Raw genomic sequence first — 21,357 nt, forward strand, 5'->3', positions numbered from 1 at the left:
CTTATGATGATGCTGTTCTATTACGACAACATGTTGGGCAGCACGAAAACCCGCCAAGGGCCTTATGTGGCCAGCAGCTTATCCGTGACTGGTTATTGAGATTTCGTTAGAAAATTAGTTCATTATGTTTGCGAAGTCAGGTATGTTACAACACAGACTTTTGGCAACAAATTGTAGATATGGATTTGCAAACCGATGTAATATAGGGAATTCGCCCATAGTGGTTGGATGGCCCTCCATCGGTTAAACTTCAGTATAATAACGAAAATTTTTTTGTTTAGGAGGGGGGGGGGTCGGCCTCCCCTAGGAAAAATACACCATCTAAAGGTTAGGCCTGCGTCTACCTGTAATTAAATTACTTCATAGCTCGTCTTTAAGATGCATTATTCTTATTGTCATTAAGCTTATTATGACAATAATTTTCATTTTTCGTCGCTCAATTAATATTGAGTTAATAGACTAAATTAATACATAATTAATTTAGTCTATTCAATCTATTAGTCTATTTAGTTTTGTTTTCGATAGTTTTTATTTTATTTATTTTTTCTTTTCTTCTCCTTTTTGCTCTTCTCTCTGTGATTATTTAATTTTTTTTGTTCTTCTCTGAGTAAGTGACTCGTTTATTTTCCCCCTTTTTTACAGGCCAAAGGGCCTTTGGGGGAATAGTAAAAAAAATGTAATATTGTATGTGTGTTTCGTGATGAATAAATCTTATCTTGTCATTACTTTTATGAAACTTTTAAAAAGTAAATATCCTCTGCTATCTAAATTAAACATTCTTAATATACTGTTGTCTTAGTGATACGATGGGCTGTATATTCGTCTGAAAAGATATGGGGTAGCATTTAGTTATCCAATGTAGGTTTCTGGGCTACCCATCGAACACCTCATCCAAGGGTTGTTTCTGCCATCCCAATTGCTACTATTAATTTTCATTAGCAATTTTCTGGTAGTTCGTGGGAATACATCTGGTAATTAACACAGATTTATTACTAGTAATCTGTAGAACAGTGTTAATGGAGGCGGGGCGGGGCAGGTGGAATTTGCTGTATTTCAGCCCCAAAAAAAGTATAAAAATGTAATAAAAGTTGCTGAAATCGAATGTTGTCCATAGTTATTTCTTAAATGGAAAACTGAAAATTTTAGTTAATTTGTCTTTTGGGAACTTGTTGCAATTTACGTCCAAAACCATTCAACAACTTTCACAAAAACGTTTCGAATTGTTAGAGAATTTTAAAAACAGATCTTATCAACAATTTTCTGTTAGTTCGCTAAAACACCATTTAATAAAATATGGTACTTTGCTTAAAAGTATTATAAGCTCTACTTAAATTATTTAAAAATAATGTTTACTGAGAAAATAAAAATGATGCTAGAATACTTGTGTCAGGGCAATAGGAACGTTCCTAGAGCACTACAGCTTACACTGGAGATTTCAAAATCTTCTCACTGGTAGTCATGAATATTTAACTTGGTTTTATAGCGTATATATTCACATCTTTTTCACATAATTTTCTCAGTGACTGTAAGATCATTTCTAAGTAGATCCTCATACCCTATTCATGCTTCATCCTATCTATTACTGTATCTCAAAGGGGATGCCCGCTTTCTACCACCTGGTATATATCTCAGAACGCCACGTGTACCTACCAATTCTACCACGCTTGGAGCACTTTCGCCACGCTTGGCACACTTTTGCCATGATAAGAATGTACCACCTGGTGTACAAAATTTTTAAAGTGGGTGCCCCCTTGTATGTGTCTCCTCCTTCCTTTCAGGAGTTTGTCTTCAAAATAGTAGTTTTTAAAAGAATTTTTATGTCACTCCACTTCAAAAGAATACTGTTGTGTTATGGGTCTAGGAAGTCTTCTGATTAATTATTAATAAAGAAACCGAACAAAATTAAATTCTAAACCTATGTGTAGGCTACAAGTTAGAAAAACGAAGGGGGGTGGCTCAACTATTTGTGAATTAGACTGCCATGAATCAGTGAGACGAATAGAAAAATAGGATGCCTCTTTCGTTCCCGCAAAAACAAAGGAACATAAGGCTATACTACCAAATTCGGAATAAATTCGCACCAGCTTTTTTCTGCTGTATGGATTGTGGATCTTTTTTACACTATTTCCTCCTTCAATCTTGTACCTCCTTTTTGCTGTGATTAGATTATTGAGCTGATATACTTAAAGTAAAAGTTTAAACTTAGCCCAAATGTAACCTGTTCATAACTGGAAAAAAGTAAAAATTAATTGCATGGTCGAAGCTCTTGTTGTGTGACTAGTTTTTCAGATAGGAATCTCACCTATTGGATGACCAAATTTGGCAACAGTCGGATTAGCCTTTTACAGTGTTATAATATCCATTTATGTAAATGCTCTTGGCAGCAAATAAGTCGTGACGGTTCGGATTTGGCTATAAAATATGAACCGATAATTTCCTTTTTAGGTTCATAACTCTTCTCGTATGTCAAACGGCTATACAACCCTGTTTCTGATTCACTGCTTTTCTCGAGACATTTTGGGAGACCATTTAGGGTAAAATCAGATTAAAGTTTCATCTTTCTTATTAATCAATGGCCCATAGTCATCTCAGGCTGATAAGGACTACTGACTACAAGAAATTTTTGGCAAGAAAAGCGCCCCTTCGCCATCTAAGTTTTATCATACTAATTGCTAATATTTAATATAGATGATACTTCATTGATAACTGCATGATATAAAATATTGATTCAATGCCTAGGAAAGTCTTACTTTGTATTTAACATGGCAGATTTGCAGCTAATATCACAGCTTTATTTAAATTATCTGCAAAATGAGCGTTATGCTTTTTTGGACTTTCTGTTGAGTTAGCAACATTCAGAACCATTCCATTCTATGGCCATAATCATCCAAATGTTGCATAATTCTCAATGTGCATTTAGAAAAGAACTAAATACGTTTAGATTTGTCTTCCTTGAAAAAAGGTTATGACGCCTCTCTCCCTCCTCATACAATGGATCTGATTACAGTTGTATCATAATATTTTTTTGCTTGTATTTAAAAAAAAAAATATTTGTTGACAGGGCGGTGGATTACGCAGTGTACATTTATAAAAATCCAAATTAAGTCCCAAAATCAGTCGTTTCTTTAAAAAGCTACAAAAAAAGTTATTTTGAACAAAATTGCCGATAATATGGAGTTTCAATAACGCTTTTTATAACACTGAGTAGCTTAAAAAGTGCATAACTTCCCTTCCATCACCCATCAAGTCTCTTTCGTGTATCACGATAAAACAAACCCACGCCATGGGGGAGGGGTACCTCTTTGGCACCAATATATCAGAGATAATGGACACAAAAACTTTGAACCACGTGTTAGAAAACAACTGATCTTATTGGATTTTGAACATTCTTACATACATTGGACTTATGCCTGACCCTAAAATGGTTTTGGAAATGCGATCGCCTTGGAGAACAACTGAGCATGCGGTCATGATTTTGAGATGCCAGAAAGCTATATTTAGCTTGTCTCTTTTGGCCCAGCATCTCCTATAGAAACATGGTGTGAAACTACCTACTGGCAAAACAACATTCAAGATGATTGTGTTTCCTCCATCACATTCTTTTCATCCCAACTTAATAAGTTTGAACGAGAAACTAGGTCTTGCATTAATTAATCATAAATAGGGAATGGGTGTGTGATGTCTGTCTGTAATTACAGTTTCAGCATCATTATTTGAAACTATTTTTCAGTTAAGAAATTGCCAAAACCATGAAATAAAAAGGGGCGACCAGCTGCTTTTCTAGTGAATAAACGTTGATTGTCGATTCTCATTGTTTCTCATCAGAACGCTCTGGAAATCTGTATCGTCTTTTCTGATATTAAAGGATAAATGAAAAAAAATGGATATAAAGTTGATTATTTTGTTGCGAAATAATCCTATTGTTAGCTATTATTGAAGCAAATCTTTTTGGTCTGATAGATGATCTTGTTCCTTGATGATTTTGTAAAATCTTAATTCCCTTAAAAGCTAAGTTTGTATTCTCCAAAACACTTACTAGCATAAAAATGTAATAAAAGCTATTGAACAAAGTCGTCCATAAATATCTCTTAAATGAAGAAATTATAAAGTTTTAGCTGTTTTTTCTTAGAATATGTTAAGCTTTGTCCCGAAAACCCTCATCCATCATTCTCAAAGAGATTAAGTTTGATTTTAATTCCGAAACTAAAGCCTTTGATCTACTTGAGTTTTCTTAGGACCAACTATATGATTTGTTATGTAATTTCTCCTAAATCATGTGAAACTCTGCCCTTCGCAAAAAGCCTATGCTGTATTGCTCGTCTGTAAGAGGCTCTTAGAGAGAATATAGAGGAATATTCTTGAAGTCGGGACCTAAATATAGGTCATATTTTAAAATATATGAATATTTTCTGTTCCAAAATTGGTCTGAGGATTGTAGGATATAATTTCGACGAACGTGTCCATGCCAAATGTATTCTTTTTTATTTAACACAGTTTCATTTAGCTAAGTGATATTTAACCTGAGTCAAATTACTTTCAGGATAGATCCAACCCATTTTTCATAGCTGGATAAATGGGGATAGGTGTCACATAAGTCGGATCGCTTGTTCTTTGGCTTGGGGAATTTTATCGAAGCATCTGACGTCTAAAATAGACTAAGTTTGCGACTAAGTTTTTTCCTAAGGAGAGGAAAGAGTGGTGATTAAAGCTTAAAGCGGAAACAAATTATTCTATATTCCTCTGACGTTCAGCCCCCACCCCCTTCACATTAAAGTTTGATCAGCGCTTTTCTGATGACATTAAAAAAGCTTTGTGAATATAGCCAGTTGGTATCGCGAGCATTTTTTAGTCCTCATTGCCGTTCAAAACATACGAACTGAAGAAAATGTTGTTTAAAGCAGATGTGAACAAATCAACCCTTTCCTTCTCAAAGCGTTGCGACTTAAAAAAATATAAACTTCTTATCACAATGCTTTTGTGTTAGAGCCGTTATCGACTTAACATGTAGAAAATAATTGTTCTAAATTGAAGTTCTGTTCTTTTTAATATCAAAATCCTGTTAACCTTAAATATCGGGAGGGATTGACCCTTCTCCTTCTTTACCTTAAAAGTTAAGTATAACAGTATTTTAACAATGAACGTCCATTTAGGTGTAATTGCTCAATTAAATAGGATTTGTCCATGTGTGTCTTGTTGCCTGAAATGACTTTTTTTGACATTTTTTTGAATGACAGTATTTTGACAATAAGGGTCCATTTAGATATTATTGCTTTGCTCAATAAAATAAGATTTTTCGATGTGTCTCGTTGCCTGAAATGATATTTTTGACATTTGTTTTAAAGACAATAATTTGACAATAAACGTCCATTTAGGTGTAATTGTTTTGCTCAATAAAATAAGATTTGTCGACGTGTCTTGTTGCCTGAAATGACATCTTTTTTAAACAAGTATTTTTCCCATTAAGAAACGTGCTTTAAACCCCCCTGAAAATCCATATTGGAAATTTAATCTAAATATATTCCACAAAGGGACCTCAGGGGGTTAACTTTCTCCCTTGATTATTTATCAAATGGACTTTTCGTGGAAATTTTGGATTTGGTGGCCTTAAAATATTATCTTTGCGGTTTTCGTCAACCATTAACCTCTACTCTAGCAGCTGGTTTGCAGCTATGAATGCAGCATAATCGTTAATCTTACAGATTAAATGATCAATGACTGGGGTTAATTAGCTATTGACTACCTATATGCTTAGGAACAAATGCGCCACCTCGCGGCAGTGTGGCTTCTGAAATGGGAGGCTTTAACACTTGGTTTTCGATAGTTTTAAACTGATAGGCTATATCTGAGTTTTTGCTCGTTGGTATTTTGCTCTCTTGGGGTCAAAACTTGCGGTATCGTGGCTAAAAATGGCAGAAATCGCCCCTTTGGTTCAATATTTTTTGTTACCTGAAATCATACTAGAAATTTTGATTTCATTTGAATGAGCCATCTAAAATAATCGTATGAACACAAATTCTTTCAATGGATCCTGGGGATACTGGGGGAAGAAATAAATAGAAAAGGAGCTTCAAGTCTCCACTATTGTTTTTTTGGACATTTTGAGTTTTTTTAGATAACTTTTATCGAGATTTGGGGTTGTTTTCGGAAACACCTTTTTAGGGTGTTTTCCCCAGTTTTCCTTATACATCAAATTTTTTTTTATGCCAATTACATTTTAATAGTTTTGAAAAATTCCAATATTGTATTTTTGGGATCAGCATAAAAGCAAAATAATGCATGTATTGCTATCAAAATTATATATCTTGAGGTTCCTGTCTCTATTGGACAGCCTCATCCTTTACTTACTGCTCGTTACCATGTCCAGTTTAATCTAATATCTTGCTCGGTAGCAAACCTCAAGTTCAAATTATTACGACCTCAAATTAAACAACCTAAAAGAAAAAGTAGATAATTTTAGACTTTAAGACTAACGCTGTTTTAAAGCTAAATATCGAAACACGAAAAATCATGTCGAAAAAATCGTTTATACTTTACAGACCGTCTGCAGAAATCCAGTGCTGTTGACTCATCGGAAGTGCTGTTGTAATGTTTAAATGTCCGTTAAAATAAAGATTCGAGGGATAAAATAGCCCCTTCCAAAACTGAATGCCCCTAGCGTGCTAGTTTTAAGAGTCATATAGAATGGCCCATAATATCCCAGAATCTCATAAAAAGCCTGTCTTTATCCAATAGCTAGAATGTCTTTATCCAAGACAAGGGGTCTTGGTGGACCCCTTCATAGCTATTGGACATAAGAACAATTTTCTATTCTTCACTAATATAAATTTTAAGGTTTTGATTATCAAAGAAATAGTATACGATTAAGCTTTATTTTTAAATGAAAACTGATTTAATACAAATAAAATATTCTACTATAATAATAGTCATAATTATTATTTGTATTATTATTACTATTATTGTGATAATAACTACAGTATTACAATGGTTCTTCCATGGGCAAGCAACACAAGCTCATGGAGAGTAGAGCTCCTCAGGCAGTTTAATTCACTCCAACATTATGCAAACTGGATAAAAAAGAAGTTGAAATTAATAGTGTGATTAAAAAAAAGGAGAAGGGATGTTTATTCAATGAGATCCCTGTGTTTGATTCTTCTCGGCAAGTTTATTTATATTTGGTTCTATTGATGTTAATGATAGTCGAAGATCACCCCTTTTCACAATGTCAAGTCTATTGCGATCGTTTGATAACATTTGAGAAACACGACTAAATGCCGCTTCAACAAGATAACATGTAGGAAAAGCAATAACGCAGAACTGTGCTTTATCCCAGAGCAAAGGGTAATTTGTAGCAACATCGTTTGTTTTCCATATATTGTACTTTCCATCTTGGAATTTTGCACGCATTATTTTATCACTTTGTAATTCGATGAGGGGCTCTTGCAAAGATAATTCTTTTTCGGTAACATTAACTTCGAAAGGAATTGAAACCCAAATCGGTATATCCATCTCGAGTAGGTCGCCAACCCAAGTTTGCATATCTTCATATATATTTTCCAGATATTCGCCGTATAATGCAAGATCTTCATCTTACAAATCGCTGTTAACACAGGCCAAACAAGGAAACTGTTCAAATGCCCGGAGTCTGATATTATTCTTATACACATGTAGTTTCCTTAGAAAATCAGCAATAGCACTTTTACTAGATATCAGATCAGAATTGTTTTCTTGGAGCTGTTTATTAGGTGAATTAAATTTTTCAAATATATCTGATAAGTAAACCACAACAAATTTATTTGCAAGCAGTTTCGCTCCAAGTTGTGTGTCAGCAAGAAAGGAAACAATAGAATCCCAAAGTGAAGTGAAAGCTTAAGACAATTCCCCTTTGATAGCCATCTCACCTCTGTATGTAATACAAGCCGCCCAAACTTTTCTCTATTTTGCTTACAGAATTTACGAAAAAGGTGGCCTCGGAGAGAATTTCATTTACTATGGTTAACTACTTTTATTACAACAGTAAGGGCATCATGCAGACATGCACTCATTTTCTTTGCAACTAAGTGTTGACGGTGTATCACACAGTTAGCACAATATCAAGTGAACAGTAAATTACAGTAGAAATTGAATTTTTAAAAATAAAGAGCATTCTGAGTTAGTTTTCTTCATGGACCCTGGAAATATCATTGTGGACCCCCAATTTGTTGTGTTTTGCCTGTGGACCCCGGAAATATTACATGGAACCCTAGGGTCCATGTGGACCCCGGTTGAGAACCGAGAACCACTGATCTAACCTATCAGCCGCAGAGATAGCGGGCAAACGGTAATAAAAACATCTTTTTGGGCAAATTGATGTTTTCTTTTTTGAGGATGAAGATTAAGAACAATTATGTGAGAAACACTAAAAAATTCCATTTTTTTTTCTTGAGCACATAGCCCCCATCAGGGGCACCAACTGAAATTTTTGGCGAAGAAGGGTGGAGAATTATTTTAAGGGTAAAGGCTAAAAGAAAGTGTGGTTGCCCAAAACATACAAATTTTGGCTCAAATTATTTTGACTTTCTGTGTTTTTGTACTTTCTTGGGGTAGCTTCCTTCTTTTCAAAGGATCCTTCACCATATTTATAGTCTTTCTGTGGGTTGAGTATTTAGACTGTGCAAAAAGAAGAAAAAGGTAGTTTCACTGCTTTATTTTCGTTGAATTTCCTTATGCAGTTTTCGTAAAATATTTTTAAATAATCTCCCTACCCACTCTTGCAGAACAAAAACCTAATATGATTAGACTTAGACTAATGTAACCACAGTGACATTAATCGTTATTCAGGAAAGCTGGTAATTTAAGCTAATGCTTGAATTACAATGAAAGCGTAATATATCTTCCTCTACAAGTGGGTGATCAAACAGTTCGTAGTAACGAACTGTAAGTAAGGAGTGACTCGGTTCAATAGTAACCAAAACTCTAAAAAACGGAATTTTGACATCATAGATATATATAAAAAATCACATTTTTATCCTGATTTCCAATATATAAGTTTCACTAAGTTGAGTCTTACCCATCAAAGGATAAGAGCCTGAGAAAATTTGCCTTATTTTCAAAAAGGGGGAAACACCCTTTAAAAGTCATAGAATCTTAATTAAAATCACACCATCAGATTCAGCGTATCAGAGAACCCTATCAGAGAGGTTTCAAGCTTCTATCTGCAAAAATGTGGAATTTCACAGTTTATGCCGGAAGAAAGATCACGGATGCCTGTTTATTTGTTATTTGTTTTTCTTTTCCAGGGGTGATCGTATCGAGCCAGTGGTCCTAGAATATCGTGAGAGGGCTCATTAGAGCGGAAATTAGAAGTTCGAGTGCCCTTTTTAAGTGAGCAAAAAGATTGGAGGGCAACTAGGCCCTCTCACTCATTCCTTTTTTCCCAAAGTAGTTGGAAGTCCCCCATCGTAGTTGAAAGGCCCAATAAAAATGCCTTCGGAAGTAACATGACATCTCCACAGTCCCAGCGAAAAGGTCTTGAAGTTATAAAAATTACCCATTGTTTACGCATAGTGTTTGTTACTGAGAAGCATTCATACATTTTAGGATGGAAATACGAGTTTTCTGCTGTTTTTTTTTCTTACGGGGGAGTTTTCCATCAGGAGGGAAGTTTCCATGGGGTGAACATGTCAGAGGAAGTTATGCTTCTATTTGAGATTATTTTATGTTTCTTGCTTTCTCTTTTCCGTCTCAATTTTACGCGTGGAGTTGTTCAGGGTAATTGTCCTGGGTAAATTTTCACCGGGATTGAATTGTCTAGAGGATGTATCCGTGGAGACGGTATTTCTGTGTGGAGGTGGGACCAGATTTCCTGTGATTATTTAAAAAACGATGAGAAATTAAATATAAAAAAAGGTTTTTTTCAACTGAAAGCAAGGAGCAACATTAAAACTTAAAACGAACAGAATCATTACGTATATGAAGGGGTTTCCTCCTCCTCAATACCTCGCTTTTAAGCTAAAGTTCGAATTCTGTCCCAATTCCTTTTATACCATTGGTTAAGAATTAACAATAATTAACCTTAACAAAGGCAGGCTCATCAAATAATTAAATAAAAAAAAACAAGTTTTTTAACTGAAAGTAAGAAGCGACATTAAAACTTAAAACGAACAGAAATTACTTCGTATGTGAAAGGGGCTGCCTCCTCATCAACGCCCCGCTCTTTACGCTAAAGTTTGACTCTTTCTCTCAACTCTTCTTTTTAAAACAGTAAAAAACTTTAGCGTAAAGAGTGGGGCGTTGATGAGGAAGCAGCCCCTTTCATATACGAAGTAATTTCTGTTCGTTTTCAGTTTTAATGTCGCTCCTTACTTTCAGTTAAAAAACTTGTTTTTTTATTTTAAGACAAAGGGACCATTAGAAAATTGTACCAGGCTGTAAGCCATCGTCAGCGAAAAGACAACCGAACTTTACGTACTTTTTTGTCGGAAAGCTTTTTAAATAAAGAGGGTGACACCAAAAGAACCCCTGGAGCAGCAGCTGAATTGCTCAAATGACAAATCCTTTAAACTGAGTTTTAGCGTTTATTAGCAGGTTTGCAGGGATAATTTTAGGAACTACCGTTTCCTGGGCCTTAGAAAGAAAACTCTGCTCCATTTAATCTATAAAAACAGACTTCACACTTTCTGATTATTTCAGTTTCATTAAAACTAAACGTCGTTATCTCCAATACAAGACCCGAGAATTTAATGTTTTTTTCTGAGGTTTCTGGGAAAATATTGGATCTCTTATACACGCTCTGAAAATTATGGCAAAACCGCACAATTAATTCTGAAGTACTCTGGCCGCACAAACAAAAAGTTTCTTATGGACGAGGGGGATTCCTTATGGTACCGTAGCACCTTAAAGAGGATGGATGAAATTAAGATGTGGAAAAAAGCAAGGCTTTAGGTGCTTTTGTGCAGTTGCAAGAATTGTAAGATCTGTCTGGGAATTCAGATTAGATTTTTGGAAGCCACGGTCATAACAATGGTCAACAACGGTAGGGGCATTTAGCCCCTTCCCCTGTGCACATCCAGGTTACTCTTTCATATAAAAATGGTATGCATAATTAAATATATATAAATGAGTAAAATCCATTTTAAGATATGGCTAAGACCTCGATTTCTCTTTAGCAGCGTTAGGCTGTTTAATAAGAAAGAAAGTCACCTTCCGAGCTAATGGGGTCAATTCTGTTTCGATCGTTGTTTCAAACTCAGTCTCGGGGGTAAATGGACTTGTACATATCGTATCATACTCAATTTCGTTGAAAAAAATGGACTTGTAAAAAAAAAATCACTTACCACCTGTTTAAAATTTTGTCATAAAATATTGCAATCAGAGGACATCCAGCACAAATGATCAAACCTAGCCATGGATGGCATTTTTAATGCATATGTTTCTTTTTCAATTAAGCAGCCCTCATATAGCAATAGCATTTGTTTTCGTCTCTCTCTTTAAACTTCTCTGTCTCTATTTCAAAATCTCTCTCTCCCTCCCCTCTCTCTCTCTCTCCCTCTCTCTCTCTTCTCTCTCTCTCTCTCTCTCTCTCTCTCTCTCTCTCTCTCTCTCTCTCTCTCCGACTCACTTTTTCTCCTTATATGCTTCGTCCTGTGCATGTAAGCAGTCAATATTAGCACAAAAATTAGACACACTCATGGATTTTTAGAGGCCACGGTCATAACAACGATAGGGGCATTTAGCCCCTTCCCCTGTGCACATGCAGCTTACTCTTTCATATAAAAATGGTATGCATAATTAAATATATATAAATGAGTAAAATCCATTTTAAGATATGGCTAAGACCTCGATTTCTCTTTAGCAGCGTTAGGCTGTTAAATAAGAAAGAAAATCACCTTCCGAGCTAACATAACACTCTCTCTCTCTCTCTCTCTCTCTCTCTCTCTCTCTCTCTCTCTCTCTCTCTCTCTCTCTCTCTCTCTCTCTCTCTGACTCACCTTTTCTCCTTATATGCTTCGTCCTGGGCATGTAAGAAGTCAATATTTGCCAAAAAATTAGACACACTCATGCTGCTTCGTTTAAAAAAGATAAACATAAAATGGAACCCTTGTCCCCCAAGGACAGCCTATTCCCGTCTCTCACGAATTTTTTTATTAGAAATAGGTCAAAATATGCTAAGTTTTAATAAGTTTTACTGAAAAAGATGGAAAGAATGAATACTAGAAATACTCTCCTTGAACCTCTCGACAAACTAATCAGCTTCTAGCCATTTTCACGCATTCGCAGATGGCATTCGCAGAGTGCTTTCTCCTTATTTTGAATACGCTAATTTAATTTTAAATAGATTAACACATAAAATCTATCTCTATTTTTAATTTTGAATATTTTTATTTTCATGTTTTAATTTAATTTTGAGTGAGATATGCAGTGTTGCACAAAATGACAGCAATGATACAAATGGTCAGAATCGAAACTGCTCGTCCCTGCACTTCTAAGACTGAGCCAAGATTATGTGCCTTAAGTCCTACCCCTACTACTCGAGCTTTTCAAGGGGAGGAGTTTTTCAAGTGCACAGCTCTTTTGATGCTGGAAACTTAATTTTTAAATTTTCAAGTTGTTTTTGAAATGGATAAAAAAACAACGTGAAAATCTAACGAATAGAAACTATCCTATAAAGGAGGGGACTACCCTCTTTGCATTTAGGTTCCAACAAACTATAAATATTTCATTATAGTCTCAAAATAGTATAAGCAAGACATTAGGGCAAATAAAATGGCTAGAGGGGCGTCGATCTCTAGTCATATATAAAATGAAATTCTCTTCATTTTGTCATACGCCGCTGTTCAATTTCGTTTGTTTCTGTTTTCTTTTGAAATTGAATTTTGGTCAGTTTTAATATCCCAAGTTCTAACGCTAAAATATAGTAAATAAAATATATAAAATATAGTAAGGGGATTTTAATTTTTAAATTGTTTGTTTGAGGTCAATCCAGCATCTAGGACTATATTAATAGTCTCACTATAATTATATTATGAGCCAGATTCGATAAAAATATCGGATGTGTCCAGGCTTGTCTGCATTCGTTTTATTGAGACATTTCATTTAATTTGGCCTCTGATTCAATATTTAAAGGAGAAAATTTAAACAAAAATGAAAAAGTTAAACTTTTTTGGGGAATTAACAGTGCCTTATTCGTTCGGGTTCCATTTTCAAAACGATAAGTCCTAAGCGAACATTGGTTGCATAATGCTGAATTAGCATCTTCATCTACTCTTGAACTCTGCGTTTGGGTGTCTATTTTTCTGCTATATGGATTTTATTCCTATTAAGTTTAATATAAATCACAATAAACTAAATTGAGAATCATTTTCTAAGTAATGATGATACTATTAAAGGTTTTATAAAAGTAAATATAAGCAATAATAGTTTTAATATGCAATGTTAATTATAGGACTACTTAGTCAACAAAGATTAGAAACTGTTAAAGACTGTTAAAGACAAATATAGTATCACTTCAAAATAGAGTTTGGATGCTGCCCCCTTCCCTAAGTGTATCTAAAACCTACAACGTCATTAGTGCTTCACTGAAAACGAATTATGTTATAAAAATTTTCTTTTCCAGTTATTTCAGTAGAGAAAATTTAATCAAAATTACAGTGAAATAAAATCTTGAACTGATGATCTTTCAGCAATTAATAGCATTATACATTAAACATTCAGTTCGATCTTATCTGTACTTTTCAAAACTTTTCAAAATACATATAGTTTTCAGTAAAGCGCCAATGAAGTAGCAAGTGTTAGGCTTGTACTGTGAGAGGAGGCAAAACCCAAACTCGTGAAGGGAAATTTATTGCTTCAAAGAAATTTTTTTGCTTCAAGCTTGATTTGTATATTCAATCTAATTTTCACTCGTTTTAAGATTTATTTACTCCTTTACATTAGTACCTATTGTATGTTTGTCTGCCATCATTTTTATTTAATTTTTCCTCGTCTTAGGTTTCATTTATGCTTCAATAACAAATTTTTTTTTCGTTTAAAGCTTGATCTTCATATTTAACTTCAGATTTACTCGTTTTAAGATTTAATTGTTCATTATATTAGTACCTGTTGTTTGTTTGTTTTTTGCTATAATTGTTTATTTTGTTTCTTTTAATTTCGGGTTTCATTTATTTTTCAATAGAAATGTTGGGTCTTTTTGAGTTTGAGTAATTGTAGATTTCTATTTCTTTTAAGTTTAATATGGCCTTTACTTTTCTTTAGAAAACTTCTCTTTTCAAAGTTTTATTGAATTAATTTAAGAAAAAGGCTAAATTTTCAAAGGGACTGCCCCTTCCTCAACGTATGCTGGCATGTCCCAAACAATATCTTAAGATTATTTAAGGATTTTGGCAAAACTTTTCAGAGACCATTTGAAATGTTAGGTATACCTCTAATTAATATTCTTTAATTAGATTTAACTAGATTAAAAAAAATCTAATCCTTTTTAAATCCCATATTTTTAGAGCCTCAAACATTTACTCGACCCCATCTTAACCCTCCCCGCCCCAACACACTTAATATTGAATTGTTGCTATACACATCAGTTCCAATAATTTAAACGTGAAATAAACCAACTTAATTAACCGAAGTTGCATATTAGATTTGAAAGTAAAACTTCAGCACAAATAGAGGAACAAAAAGGGGATGGGAAGCTGTGCAACTTGTCCATTGAAGACAGGAAAGCCACGGATTTGAATATCTAATATGTCAATAACGAACAGAAATTAATTTTGAAAACACTACTTTTTCTAAAGAAAATAAAGAGCAGAGTTAGAATATACAACGGAAAGAAATAATCCAAAATATAAGAGGTCATTTTCGTCTCAACACCCTACTATTCCAAATAAAATTCAATTTGGGCTTCCCGATAATAATTTAGAACACAACAAATATAACTACTGGGTAATTCCAAAGGCTTTACTTTTCGATTCAAGAGCTAAGATTTGGCGTGAAAAGTGGAGGAGAGGGTAAAAACCTCCCTCACATTTAGGACAGCATATAATTCTAATGTTACACCTCACTTTCACTTGAAAAACTTGTTGTTTCTGCTGTTATTATTTTTGTTTGACTTTTCGATTGTAATTGCTTTTCAGGCCAGGTAAGAAAAATTTACTCCAATTCTTACCTGACAAAAAGACAGGATAAAATTTCTGAAAACACATCTATTTCTCCTCATTGCCAAATAGAAAAATTACAGTATTTATGGCACTTGGTATTAACCAAGTGATATATGGCGATCGCAAATTCTGTCAGTCTGTCGGTCAGTCTGCCCTTCTGTCTATCCCGGTAGTGCTAGTTTAGGCACTTCCAGATAAGCTAGAACGATGAAATTTGGCAGGCGTATCAGGAAACAGACCAGATTAAATTAAAAATAGTTTTTTCCCCAATTCAGCCATATGGAGGGAGTGGGGGGACGGTTAATTCAGAAAAATAGAACATAAATAGAATATCTTAATATAATTTGATATTTAGAAGGATTTTGTGTCTCAGAGCTCTTATTTTAAATTCTGACCGGATCCGGTGACATTGGGGGGAGTTGGAGGGGGAAACCTAAAATCTTGGAAAATGCTTTGAGTGGAGGGCTCGGGATGAAACTTGGTGGAAAAAAAAAAGCAAAAGTCCTAGATATGTGACTTATATAACCGGAAAGTATCCGCTCTTTATGGGGGAGTTAGGGGAAGGGTTAATTCTGAAAAATTAGAGAAAATGAGGTATTTCTTATCTCACGAAGGAGTGATTGGATCTTAATGAAGTTTTATATTTAGAAGGACCTCGTAACTCAAATATTTCATTTTAAATTCTAAGCGGATCCAATGTCTTTGGGGGAAGTTGGAGGGAACCGGAAATCTCAGAAAAGGCTTAGAGTGGAGGGATCGGGATCTTGGTGGAAAAATAAGCACAAATCCTAAATATGCTATTGAAATAACCGGAGTTGATCCACCCTCTTAGGGGGAGTTGGGGGGAGGGGGTAACTGAGAAAAATTAGAAAATATAAGGCATTTGTAACTTACGAACAGGTGATCAGATCTTAGTTAAATTTGATATTTAGAAAGATATTGTGCTTCAGAGCTCTTATTTAAAATCACGACCAGATGTGGTGACATTGGGGGAGTTGGAGGGGAAAACTGGAAATCTTGGAAAATGAAACTTGATGTATAGAAAAATCTTATGTCTCAAAAGCTCCATTTTCATTTCGAATAGGATCCAGGGACATAGGGGGTTCGAGGGGGGGGAACAGAAATCTTAGAAACCGGAAATCTTGGAAACACTTAAGATTGGAGAGATCGGGATGAAACTTGATGTTAAGAACAGGTAGTCAGATCTTTATGAAATTTGATATTTAGAAGGAGCTCATGTCTTAGAACTTTTATTTGAAATCCCGAAGAGACCTGGTAACGTTACAGGGAGTTGGAGAGGGACACCAGAAATCTTGGAAAAAAATTAGAGTGGAGATATCGGGATGAAACTTGGTGGTTAGAATAAGCAAATATCGTAGAAACGTGATTGCAGTAACCAGACTGGATCCACTCTCTTTGGATAATTTAGTGGGGGGTTTCAGTGTTTTGGTGGTTTTGGTGCTTCTGGATGTGCTAAAATGATGAAAATTGGTAGGCGTGTCAGGGACCTGCACAAATTAGCTTGATAAAGTTGTTTTCCACGATTCGACCATCTTGGAGTGTTGAAAGGAGTGGAAAAATTTCAAAAAAGTGGTAGTTTTAACTTTCGAGCGGGTGATCGGATCTTAATTAATTTTGATATTTAGAAGGACTTTGTGTGTCAGAGGTCTTATTTTAAATCTCGACCGGCATTAAGCCTCTGATTTTCCTTTTAAATCAATCTATTGATTCTTAGAATTTTGCTAGAGCTCATGCCATACGAGCTCTTGGCTCTTCTGACCTCGTCACAATGTTCATATGAGCTCTTAGCTTTTTTTTGTTTTGTTTTTTAGGCCAGAAGCTTTGAAAGCTGCGAAGAAGGAAGTCCACAATACCGCAAGCTATGCAATATTCTGAAACAGCTCTTAGAGATTACAGGCAGAGGAGACGAATCAGAGTAGTTTTACCCATTACTCATAATATGATTATTCTGCTTTTGGTGCGTCAAGGTCTATAGTCCCAGGTCTTGTCAATTACAAGACAATCTTTAAAGTTCCATTTTATTAGTTTCTTACATAATTATGTAGCTCTTTTTTTAAATGGGAAATAAATTTGGGAAACACTTCAAATATTTAAGGGCTTATGCTCTTCTTAGAACTTGCAATTTTGCAACGAGCCTACATCTGTAGCTTGTGCACTGGAAGGAAAATACATTTATATCCTTAGACTTACTAGTTTCAGATAAACACACATTGAGCCAGAATTACAATTTTTATTAGACTTAATAATAGAGGATGATACAAGTTTCCATATAAAATATGAATTGTTTTCTATTTTCACGGGTTCTTCAATCTTTTTAAGGTATTCTTCAATCTAAAAGAAAATAAAACAAATTTCAAATACTTAATATGTAGATGGACAAAACTAAAATTTAGCTATTAAATGATGGCAAAAATATTGTATCACGATAAAACATGAGTAAGGCAGGATCACAAAAAAGTGTCATTTGAACTTGTATGTGAAAAATAAGCCTAAAAATACCAAGAACAACAAAATAAAACATTTGCCCGAAACTTTGGAATCAATTTACATCTATTCATATCTGAAAAACGCAATTTTCAAAAATTTCTCTATAGTCATAAAAAAATTTATTTTTGTTGGAAGTGGGACCCTGAAAAAGGGATAGAAAACTTTTTTTCCAAAGGACTTGAAACTACTACTTCAAGTTCCCCGGCCATGGAGCACAAAAGTGCACGACAAAACTTGAAAAGAAGCACGATAAGGACAAAATTTTGATATTTAGAAGGACCTCGTGACTCAGAGCTCTTATTTTAAATCCAGATCGGCATTAAGGCTCTGATTTTCCTTTTAAAGCAATCTATTGATTCTTATAATTTTTCTAGAGCTCATACCATATGAGCTCTTGGCTCTTCCGACCTCGTAAAAAGTGCCATATGAGCTCTTGGCTTTTGTTTCTTCAAATTTTCAAGGGGTAATTTCACAGTTTCTTTCATATTTTTTTCCAATGGTCATTTCAAGGTAAACTTATTTTTGAGAAAGGGTGACCTATGTATTAGCTAAAGATGAAAAAGTAGGGCCATCTTGTCTCTTGAAAATTGAAAGCTTCAAAAGCAGTATTTTCTAAATTGAAAGAAAGCCCAATATCTTTGTATTCGTTGCAAAGCTGATGAAACACGTTTTCAAATCCACTAAAAGTACGGCTTGAACTCAGAACATCATCTGCAACTGTCATTAGTGACAAATAAAATCCACGGTAAATACAACTAAAATTAACCAAATTTTTGGCATGTAAAACTGACGTGTTAAATAAAGACAGTTAGGTAAGGTCACCTTGACGGACTCCTTTCAAAATATCAAAAAGGGAATACCCCCCCCCCTTTAACTTCGCCTTAAGGAGATGATACGTATACAGAAGGCATTTTACTATACAAAAAATATGCGGGTCATGACCAATAGGCTAACTCATTGTGCCAAAAACAAAAAGGCGTATCTTATTTTTCAGAATTTCACAGAAGAGCAAATATAGGAATTACGATTTAGCTGCAAGAAAAGTTTCGATCAAGGATTTAAGCAAAACATCCGTGCATGGAATGTTTTGCTTTTATTTATTGATTGCAAGCTTTCTAAAATAAACACTTAAGAAGATTCTTCTTGAATTATTTATTTTTCAATCTTCTAGTGCATAAATCACTTTTTCCTAATGTGCCCTTCCAAAACTAAATAAGCTCCTCATAGTATTTTAACCAATAGTAAAGTCTGAAGAAGTTTCTTTCAGAATTTATTTTGAAACTTCAATTTTGTATTATGTGAAAGTTCTGATTTTTTTATTCAGTCTGTGCTATGCAATATATATACTGCCACGGATTAAAATGCTAGAGCCTTAAAGTTTTGATACGACCTTGCACATTGATATATGTAAATATTTTAAGTCCTAAAGTGAACCATAACTGCGCTAAGAAAAGATGCTTGACCTGATGGATATATTAATCGGGATAAAATATGTTTTGTTTTTTTAATGATACCTAGAAGATACGTTTACAAAAAGAATGAAATAAAAATCCCGGATTGTTATATTTCTCTCTCATTAGAAATACATTACTATTTTCTAAGACTCCTGAAGCAATAGGCTCTTGCAGATTTTAAGTAAAAACGCGTTTGGTAACAGTAACAGCAACATTTTTTAAAGCATTAAATTAATTTGTCCAATAAAATCATAAACGGATTATCCTAGGAATTGTAACCTGCGAGTCTGTCGAGCAGAACGATCATTAAAAGTACAGGTATCTTGCTTTTTTTACTCATCGTAAAATTACCCGTCAAACAAATACAAAGTAGAAACAATAGGGAAAATTTCTTCAAGACAGTGGAAATCAATTCTGTGAATATTTTGGCCCTATGTCCAAGAGCCATCTTCAGCACAATACGAGAAAAAGAGAGAAAATATATATACATAAATAAACTTACGTTAAATTGTGAGAATTAAAACTAAATAATGTTATTTAAAAACTTTTTTTAAAAACAACCCTAGAATCCTTACTTCAACGAAGTTCAATCAGGACTGACAAAAACAAATGAAGTGAGAATATAAACTCATTCAAACTAAAGAGAACAAAGTGATTAAATGCAATTTTTCAGAGCCAACCTGGCTTTTTATCAGCCTGTCTCAAAGACCTTTTCGTAGCTGGTTCAGTATTTAGTAAAATATTTTGTTAGATTGTTTTAATTACATTCGAGTATATAGAATTTAGTGAGTATTCCCCTAAGTCCCTGTTCAAAGAAATATTATTATTTATTTTGAGATTAATTTCGATTGATTCTCGAACCACCTGTTTTACAAGTGGTTCGAAAATTACACGTACTCCTTTGTACAGGGAGAGGAGGGAATACGCATTTTAATGTGGAGTATAACTTGATTCATTTTGTAGATACTCTTTCGCTGATCTTTTTAAGTCCATTGACTATAGAAAGTGTAGTAGGAACCTTTTCTTCGCCTATGGTGTGGGAGAATTTGCTGCAACACCAGAGTGTGGTGTTGATAATAACAAAAATAAATAACTATAAAAATAGAAAATAGATAATAATAAAATGATAAGTCCTTTTGATTGGAAACCATATCTTATATTAAACCAAATAAATTATAAATTTTCCTCTAAATGAAAGATTCGTTTCCCTTTACTTTCAACTTGAATGTGTTCACTTTCCATGAGATATGTTAACTCTCTTGTACTTTGTCCAAGATGTGAGTGCGGTAGTATGTATCCAACTCTTGAATATAGTAAATCTTCCCCCTTTCATTGTGTTGTTGCTGTTTTGTTCAAGTATCATGATCAAAGGTTTCTTTTTTATCAATAACACATTGACCAATTTCATGTGATAGGGTTTGTGTTTATCCAATCGTTGAAGTATATCTTTAAGCAAAAGTAGTTTCTTATCATTGGTAATATTCTCATCATTAATAAATTTACAGAGATGGTCTTCAATGTGTGGCAAGTTTTATTGGTGTCAATTTGTTGAGCGTAGCCATTTTTCTAGAGAAAAATGTGTACTTGTCCTGCAATTATTTGCAGTAAAAGTGTAAAAGTGCTACCATCCGCTTGGAGATGACATTTTCTTTTAAAATCTTTTCCTTTCTTTTTGCAAGGTAGGGCACGTACAATGGAAGGATGTTGCTTTGTCTTTGCTTAACTGTTTCTGGTAGTTAAAAGTTACTCTCGGTTAATTTTAAACAAAGTTCAAACATGCGAGTAATGAATTCTTTGTCAATACTTTATTTGAGTATGGATCTTCTAAGTACCGGTCTTGAACTGCGGAAAAAGAAAATACATATGTGGTGTGTGTATTTATGTGTGTTTTTTTTGTGTGTCTGTGTGTGTGGTGTGTGTTGTGTGTGTGTGTTGTGTGTGTGCGTTGTGTGTGTGTCTGTGGTGTGTGTGTGTTGTGTGTGTGTGTGTGTATTGTGTGTGTGGTGTTTCGACAAACCACACACACACACACCACACTCACAACACACACACACAAACACACACAAACACAACATACACAAAACACACACACACACATGCACACACAACACACACACACACAACCACCACAAACACACAAGGACACACACACACCACACACGCAAACAAACACACACCACACAAACACACCATACACAAACACGCACACACTACACACGCACACACATCACACATACATCACACACACACACATCACACACACACACCAT

The 21,357-nt window shown here is 34.5% G+C and overlaps 1 protein-coding gene and 1 pseudogene across 5 annotated transcripts in view; one reads left to right on the forward strand and one right to left on the reverse strand.

Annotated features, from left to right (window-relative positions):
- LOC136030328 (matrix metalloproteinase-25-like) overlaps nucleotides 1-17,235 on the forward strand; it is a 122,309-nt gene extending 105,074 nt beyond the window's left edge. For 4 of the 5 annotated variants that reach the window (XM_065709240.1, XM_065709242.1, XM_065709238.1 and 1 more), the window contains one exon: nucleotides 16,958-17,235. The gene's annotated coding sequence lies outside the window, so the exon portion shown is untranslated. Of the gene's footprint in view, nucleotides 1-2,445; nucleotides 2,535-16,957 lie in introns of all 5 variants that reach the window. The other variant, XM_065709239.1, reaches the window with a different exon arrangement.
- Nucleotides 17,236-17,304: 69 nt separating this feature from the next.
- The window catches only part of LOC136030661 (sodium/potassium-transporting ATPase subunit alpha-B-like), a 47,370-nt pseudogene continuing 43,317 nt past the window's right edge, over nucleotides 17,305-21,357 (reverse strand).

This window comes from Artemia franciscana, chromosome 8, assembly GCF_032884065.1.
Source record: "Artemia franciscana chromosome 8, ASM3288406v1, whole genome shotgun sequence".
Taxonomy (NCBI): Eukaryota; Metazoa; Arthropoda; class Branchiopoda; order Anostraca; family Artemiidae; genus Artemia; species Artemia franciscana.